This window comes from Misgurnus anguillicaudatus, chromosome 20, assembly GCF_027580225.2.
Source record: "Misgurnus anguillicaudatus chromosome 20, ASM2758022v2, whole genome shotgun sequence".
NCBI classification, from domain to species: Eukaryota; Metazoa; Chordata; class Actinopteri; order Cypriniformes; family Cobitidae; genus Misgurnus; species Misgurnus anguillicaudatus.
The window spans coordinates 18,742,944-18,755,432 of record NC_073356.2 but is presented as its reverse complement, the minus strand read 5'-3'; the positions used below and the strand labels follow the sequence as shown (position 1 = coordinate 18,755,432).

General features: G+C 36.8%; 1 long non-coding RNA gene across 2 annotated transcripts; it reads left to right on the top strand.

Annotated features, from left to right (window-relative positions):
* The first annotated feature begins 3,453 nt into the window (after nucleotides 1-3,453).
* On the top strand, nucleotides 3,454-7,768 carry LOC129422602 (uncharacterized). 2 transcript variants are annotated; one of them, XR_012359711.1, is made up of 5 exons: nucleotides 3,454-4,490; nucleotides 4,742-4,877; nucleotides 5,595-5,723; nucleotides 6,431-6,499; nucleotides 6,584-7,768. It is a non-coding gene; the product is annotated as an uncharacterized lncRNA (long non-coding RNA). The 2 variants fall into 2 exon arrangements; XR_012359710.1 differs by having other exon boundaries at nucleotides 3,454-4,877.
* The last annotated feature ends 4,721 nt before the right edge of the window (nucleotides 7,769-12,489 follow it).

The window sequence follows — 12,489 nt, the reverse complement described above, 5'->3', positions numbered from 1 at the left end:
CTGTCAGTTGCATGACTTTCTTTTTTGTTTCATTTTATGTATTGTTTTCTCGATGATTTTTTTTCATATTTTCTTACCATTGTCACTTGGGTCTTACCAACTCTAACCCCAACTCCAGGCGAGAATAGTTTCAAAAGCGGAAGAAAAACATGTAGAAACAAATACATAAAAGTACATTCCAAATCCCACACTAACCCCAACCCCAAGCGAAAATGATTTAAAAATAGGAAAAAAATGAGAAAACAATACATAAAATGACGCAAAAAAGAAAGTCGTGCAATTGACACAAAGAACTATTTATCGATTAACATGAAAAAGACATAAATGCTCAAGGCACGTAAAAAAGCTGAATTTCATGCCATGGACATGATTAAAGGCAGGATAGGTAGGAATTATCTAAAAAAAACGTTTTTACAAATTTTTTTAAACTCTCTTTATATACAAATACATAAGTAAAATGTAAGTACTCTGAAAAAGAGAGTATAAAACTCGAGTGTCTGTAGACCTCTCACGACTGTTTTAAACACAGCTCATTATTTCCATTTGGGACGAAACAAATGATTGGCTTGCGCGACTGTCACTCTCTCTCTCACGACCATGGCACCACCCCTGTTGCTACAGGATCTGCCCACACATGCGCACACCCGATTAATTTGAACGCGCACGAGGCACGAAATCTAGGAAGAGCAAAAGTATGGCAGAGAAAGAGCATTCAGAACTCACAGTACCTGCATATGCAGTCAGCAAATGCAAACAAGGCAAAAAAAGGAATAAATGAAGAAATCAAAGGAGAGTAAATATCACGTGGCTTTTCCCCGAGTCGACGATGCGGTAACGGTATTGTCTCTGGAGTGTAGTTTAAACAAATTTGGAAAAAAAGTGTTTTAGACTTTTAGACTTAAAGCTGCCTACTCTGCCTTTAATCAAATTTTGCGTGACTATAAAACTACTTTCTGTAAAATCATGTTGATCTGTCTTCACCCCTGTGACGTTTGGGTTAGGGATGGGGTTTCGTTGTATTTTTTTTTTTTTATAATATTCATACGTTTTTGCACGATTAGCTTCATACGAATTCATACAAATTGGCAACTTATAAAATATGTGTGAATTTTTGTGAAATAAAGGCTGGTTTTATGAGGAGGGGAAAAAGTGATTATTAAAAGGGCCAACTGATATTTGTTTCAATACTGTAAAGTATTGATACAATTTTTTATTAAAAATGTATTATTTTAACAATTGCTCAGATGCAAAACCCTCCGAGTGCCTCTGACACGTTTTCTTGTAAATGAGCATTTTTCATCAGACTCCTAATGGATTCTGCCAATAAACCGGTATTTCTGAATAATCTAAGGCAAGGATTAAGCAGATTTTAATCTGAAGTATTTGTGAATGTACACTCTATAAAATGTTGTTGTTTTTATTTCAACGCAGCATTGGGTCAAAAGGGACGAGCCCAGCCCTCTGTGTTGTTTCAACCCAAAATACTGGGTTGTTTTAACCCATTGTTGGGTCAAACATAAACCTTTTTGGGGTTAATTTCAAAATCACCCATTTTGTATAATACATGCCGGGAGCATTCGGTTAATATTATTATCCTATTTTTGACATAGATGGCTTTTAGAGGCCTTTGCATCTGAACTCCTCAAATTTGTGCTTATTAGAGTATTGTATCCGTAGCAGAAGATGTGAAACAAAGTGGATTGTTGTATGTGTGGCGCATGGAAAATAATCAGTCACTTATGAGGTTTTATTAGGGTTAGATTGGTTCCCCTCGAAAGAAGCAGCTTTTTTAGACATCAAGCAGCAAAGCTTCTCACTACGTTATAAAATAGATCTGATGTGAGTTTATAGTTAACAGCACAATATAGTCTTTCTTTCCTCTGCATGCTGTCAATAACTAATTCTGTTTTTCTGTTTTGAAAGTATAGCAGAAGCGTTGCAATTCTAAAAATCATTTCTGCATGTTCATACTCTAAATCCTAATCTGCGTTTTGCTCAACAGGTCATCAATGTTATAAAACTATTGGCAATCAGTTTTTGTTTTCTTATCCGTATTTCACTCTCCTTTCTCCTCTGATCTGAATAGCACCAGCGCAGGGCCCCGAAGCCTTTTCATTTCAAATATTTCAACAGTACAGAAAATCTCATCACTTCCTACCGAATAAATAATTTAAGACATAGAAATTTCAACAAGGACGATTGTCCGGTCCAAAATTATGCCTATACGATGAAATAATGGTTTCCCTGATAGCTCTAGATGAAAAATCTAATTGCCCAAGAACGAGGAACCTGTGTATCCTAGCAACAGCACACAGCCTGGTTTTAATGCGCGCTGTTCATGTAAATGCTCTAGAGGCCTGGTCACGAAGCCAAAGTTCCTTTAAACTCTTTGAAGGTTAACACCCCTGTCTCAACAAGCATGCAGCACCCCATTTAGCTAGAAAACAGTTGACTATTAATACTAATAATAACCATGGCTAAAGCAAAGGTCTGAATAAATAAATCTGCTTGTTACTAATATTCAATCAACTGAAGGTTTGTAAACATTGAATGACTATCGGGTGCGCACGCAGAATGGGGTCAAACTGTTTATACCATCCAGGCTTTCTAGTTTAATCTAACAGGGCTGAAAAATGATGACTTACCTCAAATGAAGTGAGCACTACAAACACAAGCCTTTTTGATCTTTGCATTGTTCACATCTGCACGTTAATTGCTTGCAGCCGCAGATGTTGTAGTTTTTTGTTTTTGAGATTCTGCATGAATCGCGAAAACTTAACGGAAGACCTGGTGCGATTTTCACAGCCCACGACGTAAGTAGGCATTTTTGACGATACCGAATAATACGCAACTCAATCTGCTGTAATGACTTTTCTGATCCCGACATGCGCAGTGGAAACTGCCTGTGACGTGAACCGTGAAGGGGTCTATACTGCACTCTTAGAAGACATTGAACCTTTAGAGTTAAAAAAAGAACCCAGAAGTTCAAATATGAACTTGTAGTAATTATAAAGGTTCAAAGTTGAACTTACAGGTTCTATGAATATCCCTTGGTTATTTGGACAGTTCTTTTTAGAACCTTTGTTGTGGCCAAAGGGTTCATTTTAGAACTGACCTTTTGTGAAGGTTCCTTTATGAACCTTTTCTCAAATGGAGTCAGACTGTTAAGATTTTATATTTGTATAGACTAATAATAATAATAATAATAATAATAATAATAATAATAATAATAATAATAATAATAATATCCTTAATTAACATTAACAAACATTAACAAAGAGAGAGAGAGAGAGAGTGTGTGTGTGTGTGTGTGTGTGTGTGTGTGTGTGTGTGTGTGTGTGTGTGTGTGTGTGTGTGTGTGTGTGTGTGTGTGTGTGTGTGTGTGTGTGTGTGTGTACCTGGTAATTATGTTGTGGGGATCAATTGTATTATTAATTGTAATAATAATAATAATAATAATAATAATAATAATATCCTTAATTAACATTAACAAACATTAACAAAGAGGGAGAGAGTGTGTGTGTGTGTGTGTGTGTGTGTGTGTGTGTGTGTGTGTGTGTGTGTGTGTGTGTGTGTGTGTGTGTGTGTGTGTGTGTGTGTGTGTGTGTGTGTGTGTGTGTGGTTGCGTGCGCGTGTGTTTGTGGTTGCGTGCGCGTGTGTGTGCAGTATGTACAATGCATAGATATAGCCTAAGCTTCATTTGGGTCTATTCAAATTAACTGAATAGATGGTTTGCGACAGGTACCTATAACACACACTTGTGTCTCTTGAAAGCATCTCCAAGTGTCATTTAGAACTTATTTAATGAATGCATAATAAAATTAATAAGATACAGTGCTGGCCAGAACATAATCTTTTAACAACGGCCACATCCAATGAAACAATATGTTTAGCTGGCAGCAAACGTTGTAAGTCAATGAAACCGAGACCTATCAGCACCATTACGTAATTAATGTTTACGACATAATTCCTGCAGCCGCAGTCGCGCATACACGCGCAAGATTTCACGCGCAAAAACCGTTACAACCGTTGCAGCGCGAGCACAGGGACTGAGAGGAACAGCGCACTTATCTGAGGTAAAACCTAACAATTTTACTATTCACTTTATAAAAAATTGAAGATAACATTAACGTTATGTAGCCTTATGTTAATATTAAAGCGTGGGCTGCATATTTTGAGTGTTTTTGAAGAACATATCTAAGACTGGATGTCTGGAAATAATAGGAATCTTCAGATATGAATCACAAACGTGATGTTTTGATATAGTACTGTAAATACATTATTAATAGTATATAAATGTATATTTATCTTTGCAAATGAACTTTTATGTGATATAATTCTCCTCTAAACTGCAATTATTTTTCTAGGGACTGAAACAAATATGAGCACAGAAGTTATTCAATGGACTCAAGATATTTTGCACTCAAGATGTGACTGGTTGACTGGAAAAAGTTTCCACAAATTTATCCTAATTTCCTAATTATTTCAAGGTTGATCTCACAGGAATGCCTACTCTTTTTAACTGTGTCATATGCAGCAAACAAACATTTTCTATAAACAGACATATTGGCCTTTATCACCAAAATAGCCCAAAATTAGAATTCACACGTGGATTAAATAGTTGTGGCAAAATAAACAAAATCTTCAGTTCCTATAGATTAGGTTAAAATGTATGTTTGCTGCAATATATAATTCAGCAAGCAATTTTGTTAAAATGATCATCTTCTACTCCTTGTTTTAGAGAATGAAATTGATGGGGATACTGAGAATATGAGCTAAATGTTTTCCTAAAATAAAGGATCAAGTTAAATTCATTAGACTACACAGAAACAAATAAAGACTGAAATGCCTACCAAGACTACACACATCAGTCATGAGTAAGTGTTTTACATCTAATTACTTTATTACTACACTATAAAAAATATGCAGCATTTTTGTCGAATTAACATAAATATTTTTGTTACTTTAACTTAAAAAATATAATACACTTTAATATAAAATTAATTGTATAAGTTATGTCAACTTTTCATTGAATGCTCCAGGCAAGTATTACATGTTCATCAAATACTTCTGCCTCAGGCTATTTAGAAACAACAGTTTGTTGACAGAATCCATTAAAGGTGCAGTGTGTAAATTTTAGTGGCATCTAGTGGTGATTTTGCAAATTGCAATCAACGGCTCAGCCCACGGCTCACCCCTCACTTTTGAAAAACATAGAGAAGCTACGGCAGCCGCCACAGGTCAAACATATCATCCTTGGAGAGAACTTAGTAAAAAAGTTTGTCAGTTAAGGGCTTTTGTAGAAACGTGGTGGTACAAAATGGCAACCTCCATGTAAGGGGACCCTCTGTGTATGTAGATAAAAACATCTCATTCTAAGGTAATTAAAACATAACAGTTAATTATGTAAGGTATTTATTCACCACTGATAATATAGTTATGTATATCATATTGCATTTCTGTCAAGAGATAATTCAAAAAGTTACACATTGCACCTTTAAGAGTCTGATAAAAAAACGCTAATTTACAAGAAAGCATGTACAAGGCACACTTAGAGGGTTTTGCATCTGAACTTATATATCTTCCATTTTCAGGTGTCCAACAAGTTACCAATTAAACAAGGTGTGATTATCCCTTGTCACCAAATACCAGTTCTTGAGAGACTGGTAAGAGAATGGAACCACAAGATTTCATCAAAAGTCCAACAGATAACCAGTGCAGAGGTAAAGCATGTCAGACAAATTGACACCTTAATGGACAATTATAATTTTAAAATGCTTTGTGTTTTTTTATTTTAAAAAACTGAGGAAAACCAAGACATGTACAGCCTAGAAAGAGATAATTGTCACAAACAGACTGATCTTCAGGATTCAGTAAAAGCAGCAGTGGCGGCTCGTGACTGCTCATCCGAGGGGCGCTAATTCCAAATAAGTGTTCGGAGTGTCATGTGTGTTTTGTCAAAGTAAGTGCCTGCTGCACACGCGTCAAAACCATTTATGATAAAAGAGATGCTCATGTTCACAAAATACACACAAGACACTCCCTTAACAGTAAACTCTGATTACGCAAGAGATTATGCGAGTATCTGGCAAACGCGAGTGTCTCCCCTATCATAAACCCCCTAGACACGTCTGCAGCAGGCACCCACCTTGACAAGACACGTGATGCACACAGGATCTCCCATAGCGCAGAACACACATTTTGAAAAAAGGAACCACACACATCACGGGCTACATACATGTTGTGACTAACTTCGCATTGAGCGCTCTCAAAAAAAAGGAGTCACCGGCCGCCACTGAAAATCAGTAAAGTTAATAATGCAAACATTTGTGGAAAGTCTGAGCAGGGGAATATGATTACAGCATTGGGTGCACTTTGAAAAAGTGAAAACAAGAATGCTTGAAAAAACACCAAATATTAAACTTTTTAGAGGACTGCATGGCATAGACAATGACTGAGACGACTAAATCCCTATCCAGCCCTTAAAGTCCCTTCAGTTGTGAGTAGAATATTGTTCAAATTTAAAAAGCAAAAAAATAAATATTGTATCTGTTAATATTTTCATTATATTGGATTCTAACAGCTTGCATTTGAGGTCCAAAGCATACTTGACACAGACATCAAAAGAAACATGCTGAAGAATCTAGGCCTGGTGGCACAGAAAAAGATTAATGAGTGCCACAGAAGACAGGTTGGAGTGGATATCTGTAGCGAACTGGATGAAGCAAAACAAGCCTACATTGATTTGGCTCACAGAGGTAATGTAACATGTTAAACTAAGAATGACAATAAACAATGAAACTATATGTCAGATGCAATTTCAATGGCTGCTGCTGCTACCATGTTGCTTCCATTTCTTTTCAAGGAGAGCCCAAGATTCCTTTATGTCATTAATGTCAAGTTTATCTTTTAAGAGTTTAAATCTATATTAATCCTTTTTCAACCCTATCTTTTAATATCAACTTTTTAAAGCTGGTATTGCATTGTGACCAGTGGCGGCTGGTGACTTCTCTTCCGAGGGGCGTTAATTAATAATATGTGTTCGGAGTGTCATTTGTGTTGCTTGTTATGTCAAAATCTGTGTTCAGCCGGCCATGCCAACCATGTGCACCATGCGTCCCGTCAAAACAAGTGCCTGCTGCACATGCATTGAAATGATATGTTAAAAATACACATTCATTACTCGCAAGACACTAACTTAAAAGTGCAGTGTGTACATTTTAGCAGCATCTAGTGGTGATGTTGTGAATTACAACCAACAGCTCAGTCCACTGCTCACCCCTCGCTTTTGAAACGCATAGAGAAGCTACGGTAGCCGTCACTAGACAAACATTTCATCGTCGGAGACAACTTAATAAAAAAAGTTTGTCCGTTAAGGGCTTCTGTAGAAACATGGTGGCACAAAATGGCGACTTCCATGTAAGGGGACCCTCATGTATGTAGATAAAAACGTCTCCTCCTAAGGTAATAAATACATAACAGTTCATTATGTAAGGTCTTTATACACCCCTGATAATATAGTTTTTTATATTATTTTGCATTTCTGTCAAGAGATCCTTCTATAAATTGCACACTGCACCTTTAACAGTAAACTTATTACACACTTTTATCATAAATGTCTTAGATGCATGGGCAGCATGAACTTATTTTGACAAGATGCATGATGCACATGGTTCACATGACGCGCCGAACACATATTTTGAAAGGACGAACCACACACATGGCGAGCTTCGCATCGTGCACCCTCAAAAGTCACCGCCCACCACTGATTGTGACAGGTAAAAATACCTAAAAAAAAGCATCTGAACTGGGAAGTTGGAATGTTTTTAAAGTTAAAAATAATATTTTTTAAAAATATTAAATCCAAGTATGAGCTTTGTATATTATCACTTTCTTGTTTAGTTACCAAATACACAAAACCCAGTTCTATAAAAGGAGGCCCTTTGGGTGCAGATTCAATCCTGGAGATAATGATGGAAGGTGTGAAAGTCTTTGAGGTAGAAGATGTCACTATAGCGCTTGTGCAGTCTACTTCATCTTCAGCATTGAAAAATAAAATTTTAAATTAATGTATGTTTATGTAAATGCATAAAGTGGAAAGTAAATACATGATGTGGATGAATCAACATAAGATATATTGAATAAAACAAAACAAAACAAAAATGCCACCTGCAGTTATTAAAATGGCCAATTTCTTGTTTAAATGAATGTATGTTTATGTAATGGCAAAGTGTAGAGTGTAAATACATGATGTGGAGGAATCAACATTATTTTTAGTTATATTTAAATTATACCACTGGGCTGTTGAATGCTTCATTCTGATTGATTGAGAAATATTCCATGGGTATGCATTATTTTCGATAACTGCACACCTTACTTGTCAAATGTCTTAAAAATAACCACCAGAGCAATGTTTGTGGTAATCGTGATATAAGCAGAATAATTGACTCCGGTCCTTTGAATTATCTGAAAATAATGCACAACCGAGGTGTAACGGTAACCCGCTTCGCATCGTGCCACATAATGACCTTGGGTGTGCATTATTTTCTTATAATTCAATGGTCTGTTGTCAATTATTTTTTACAATGACATAGATTCTGTTAAATGTTGAATGAATTTGTTAATGTTTGCTTACATTGCTGTCATGTTTGCAATAAACATTTAATAAAGTATCATGATGTTGTGTCTGTGATGAAAAAATGTAATGATAGTAATGAATAATAATAGTCATAATTATTATTATTATAATGTCCAGAAGAAGGTTCAAAAAGGAACTCTGCTGGTTCTTTAAAGCACCTTTAAAAGAGGGTTCTAATTGGAACCTTTTTAAAAAGGTTCAAAAACGAACCTTAAAGGTTCCCCCACAGTTGCAATCTCCAGGAACTTCAAAAGGTTCATTTTAGAACCTTTTCTTTTTAGAGTGTGCCTTACAAAGGCAAAGTGCAATAACTACGCATTTGGTGAAAATTGAGTTAAGGGTTGAAATGGGCTTTGTGAGATCTGTTGTGTCTTGTGACAAAGTTTCCTGGTTCAATTTTCTCCCATTTCAGAGAAATGTGTGTGCCAAAATTGCAGTAACACGTTTGACTGGCTGGTGTAAAAAACTTTAAGGGCATTTTTCTCAGTTTCAGTGTTTGCGTAGTTACTGCACTTAGCCTTTGTTGAGCAGTATACATGACCATAATAAATAAATAAATAACAATGCAGCAAAAATACAAAAATCACAAATGTCATAGCTCTTTTTTAACTTCTGTGTCCTTAATAATAAATAATAATAATAATAATAATAATTTATTCATATACAAAGATTTTAGCCCTTTAATGCAGCTAATCATTTGAGAGGACATGATACAGTGACACAATGTCAGAAGACATCACAGTATTTATGAAAGCATTGTAAAGTGAAAAATCAACAGGTTAAAACATCATGAGGTTATGCTTTAGTGTCCAGGGAGCCGAGACATGTAAAGGGCAAGGAGGGAACAGTTGGCTGGAGGTATTACAAAAGGGCAGGTATTACAAGATCCATCTTCCAGTGGATCCCTTGCCATTTAACCGCCCCACACTCCAATGGCCAAAGCTGGATCCCATCTCTTTATTCTGGCTTTGATGGGTCCGTAGTCACAAAAACCCACAATTACCTTTAATTTGAAAAAAAGAGAAACATGATTCAAGATACCCAAATCATCTTTGCCTGAATGTGAACCGTTGGCCATGTGCTTTGCAACAGTGGCCTCCTCATGGTAGATATGACACTTGGCATTGTCAGGAGGGCCAGCTGCATTCCTCATGCACACAGTAACACTGCCAGCCCAGTTCTGTGCCATGTGGGCACCATCTGCACTCCTGCCTAGCTCCACTTCTCCACCTTAGGAAGAACAGGTGACAGGATTAACAAATGATGGGGCTGAATGCTAAGCATTTCCAAATGCCAGTAGAATATACGTTATGATGACAAACCAAAATCATCTTTGCAGATAGGAAGTACTATATCATGAATACTTTTCTCTGTTTGTTGATGTTTACAGTATACTGTAAAATATTAATAGAGTCTAAAATATTAAAATGACTCACCAAACAGCGCTATATTGTTCAAAAATTTTAAAATCTTTAAATAATGGAAAAGCTAGAATGCATATTTAACCCATCAATACTATTTTGTATACTTTCTTTTTTAATAATGCACCCTTTGGCTTATTTCATGTAGAAGTACAGGCAATAGGGGAAAAGCAGAGAGTGAGAAAAGACAATGAAAAAAAATGAAGATTACAAATCGATTGTGTTTAGACTCAACTACTATTACAAACAGATTCCATTACCGAGAGGAAATGGATATATTGATTTGGGCCAATGCCCTTCTCTTTATGTTTTTTTCATTTTCAAAATAATGAGTGACTTTTTGGGTTGGAGGAGCTTCTTTCATGCCCTAAGGAGCGAGTTGACTGAGCACCATCCATAGCCGTCCTCACAAACAAAAACAACACTTTCCCTCTCAGCTAATGTAAGTCATTCATCAGTGCCATGCATTGTGTCACTATCAAAGACTCCCAAACCGATAAGATGGCGTGTGGTTGATTGTTATCACCGTGGTACTGTTTCCTTAAATGCTGCTGTAATTGCTACCCTCGAATAAAGTACCAGAGACTCAGCAGACCGATATGAACAGCATGTCCATAGAATGAAAACTACTTGTCATTTGGCAGTATATAAAACTCACAGCTGCACAGTCCAATAAGCTGCCGTAGAGTTTGATTTGACTCTAGTGGTATCTATAGTCATTGTGCCACCCCTCCCCAATAATCTCAGACATACACCGAGAAAACAAACGGTGTATGTTGTGCACTAATAAAATGGTCCAGAAATGGTCGCAAGCTGTCACTGGGGCAAAACCCTTAAAGAAGGTCCTACAGTATATGTCCCAGATTTGTATACATTTGTTATCAATATGTACTATTACGGTACGAGTATGAACTTAATAATGCAAAAGCGTACGATCCCAGTGATGACTAGGGATCATTTTGTGACTATTTTTTTATGCCAGTGTGTGCATCAAAATGATGTGTGCCACCCTAACCAACTTACAAAAAAGCATGACAGCATAAATTAAAGTGTAGATGAAAAGTTTTGGAGGGGAGCTTATCTGCCTTTTCAACATACAGTAACCTTTTCTTTACATGCTTCTTCTAAGACATTTCCTGTTTGGGTTTGGACAATAGGGCCCTGAGGCATTCATGTTTCAACCAACAGAACTTTGGTTAAAGAGAAGATGGCATTTTTGTTGTTGTTTTTGGGTCCTCTGTGGATTGACACGAGACACTTACATGCGTAGCATCTTCAAGAGAGATGCTATACTAAAGGAACAATTTTTATGAGGGGGCTTGCTGTAGTGGTTGGCGAGGCAGCAGGAAAAATGGAGGAAAGTCTTCTGAGTCTCTGATCTTTGCTTTCATTGTGGTCTGTCCAAGGAAAACAATTTGTTTGTGAAACTCCTCAATACACTTTCTGTCAACCTCTTCCTGGCTTCTGATCTTGTCTGGCTTGTGAAGTATTTGACCATGACAGCCTCCATCTTCAGGAAAACATGGACATGTGCCAGTGACATCCTGACCCAACAGAAGAGGCTTGTGCTCAATCTTTATTGAGACCTTGTCCAGATCCCTCACACTCCTGAAAAATATTCACTTTGCAAAATAAGAGTGGAAATGGGCAGAAGATGGTTTATGAAGAAAAGTCATTAAATGCAAAGTTTTAAAAGAACCTTTATTTTTTGCTTTGCTGAATGGGCATATGTTGCCTCCTAATCTAAATATTTCATGAGATTCTTATTGGTATTAAGCTTTGTGGAGTCCACATGCAAAACAGAAGGCAATCTTGCTGTGGTCCACCTGAAATGGATTGAGTTGATGTTTCAACGGACCACCTGGGACAGATGGCAGATTCATTAGCATAGGCTGCCTTGGCCAGATTTTGCATATAAGGTACTGAAGCACAGTTACATTTTCTTTGTATAAAACTATTATTTCTTTTTTTTTTACTGGCTTAGAGAAATAATTAGCCAATATTTATAAGCAATTAATAATTAGTGCTGTTTTCATGGTAACTTTCATGTTTTATAATGTAAACCAAAGCTGAGATGTTTCTTCAGGTTTTTTTTAAAGGGGGGGTTTAATGGTATTTCAAGCATTCTGACTTATTAACACAGTTATAGAGGTGTTTCCTCATGCTAAACGTAGGCAAAGTGTCAAAAATGCAGTTGGGTGTGTTTCAGAATATTTCTGTGCCGAATGCACTTCGCCAGGGTTCATACAAGTTTCGGCTAATTTTTTTCGATTACGGTTCTAACTGACGTTTCAGGGGTTTTCGATACGTATCACTTCTTTATATGGGCTTCCGCCGGAAAACTTCCCCCGGTAAACCCCGCCCAGACGTCAGTCAGCGGGAGACGCTAGAGCTTGCTAACAGCTTATCACGCCACTCAGCTTTGTTTAA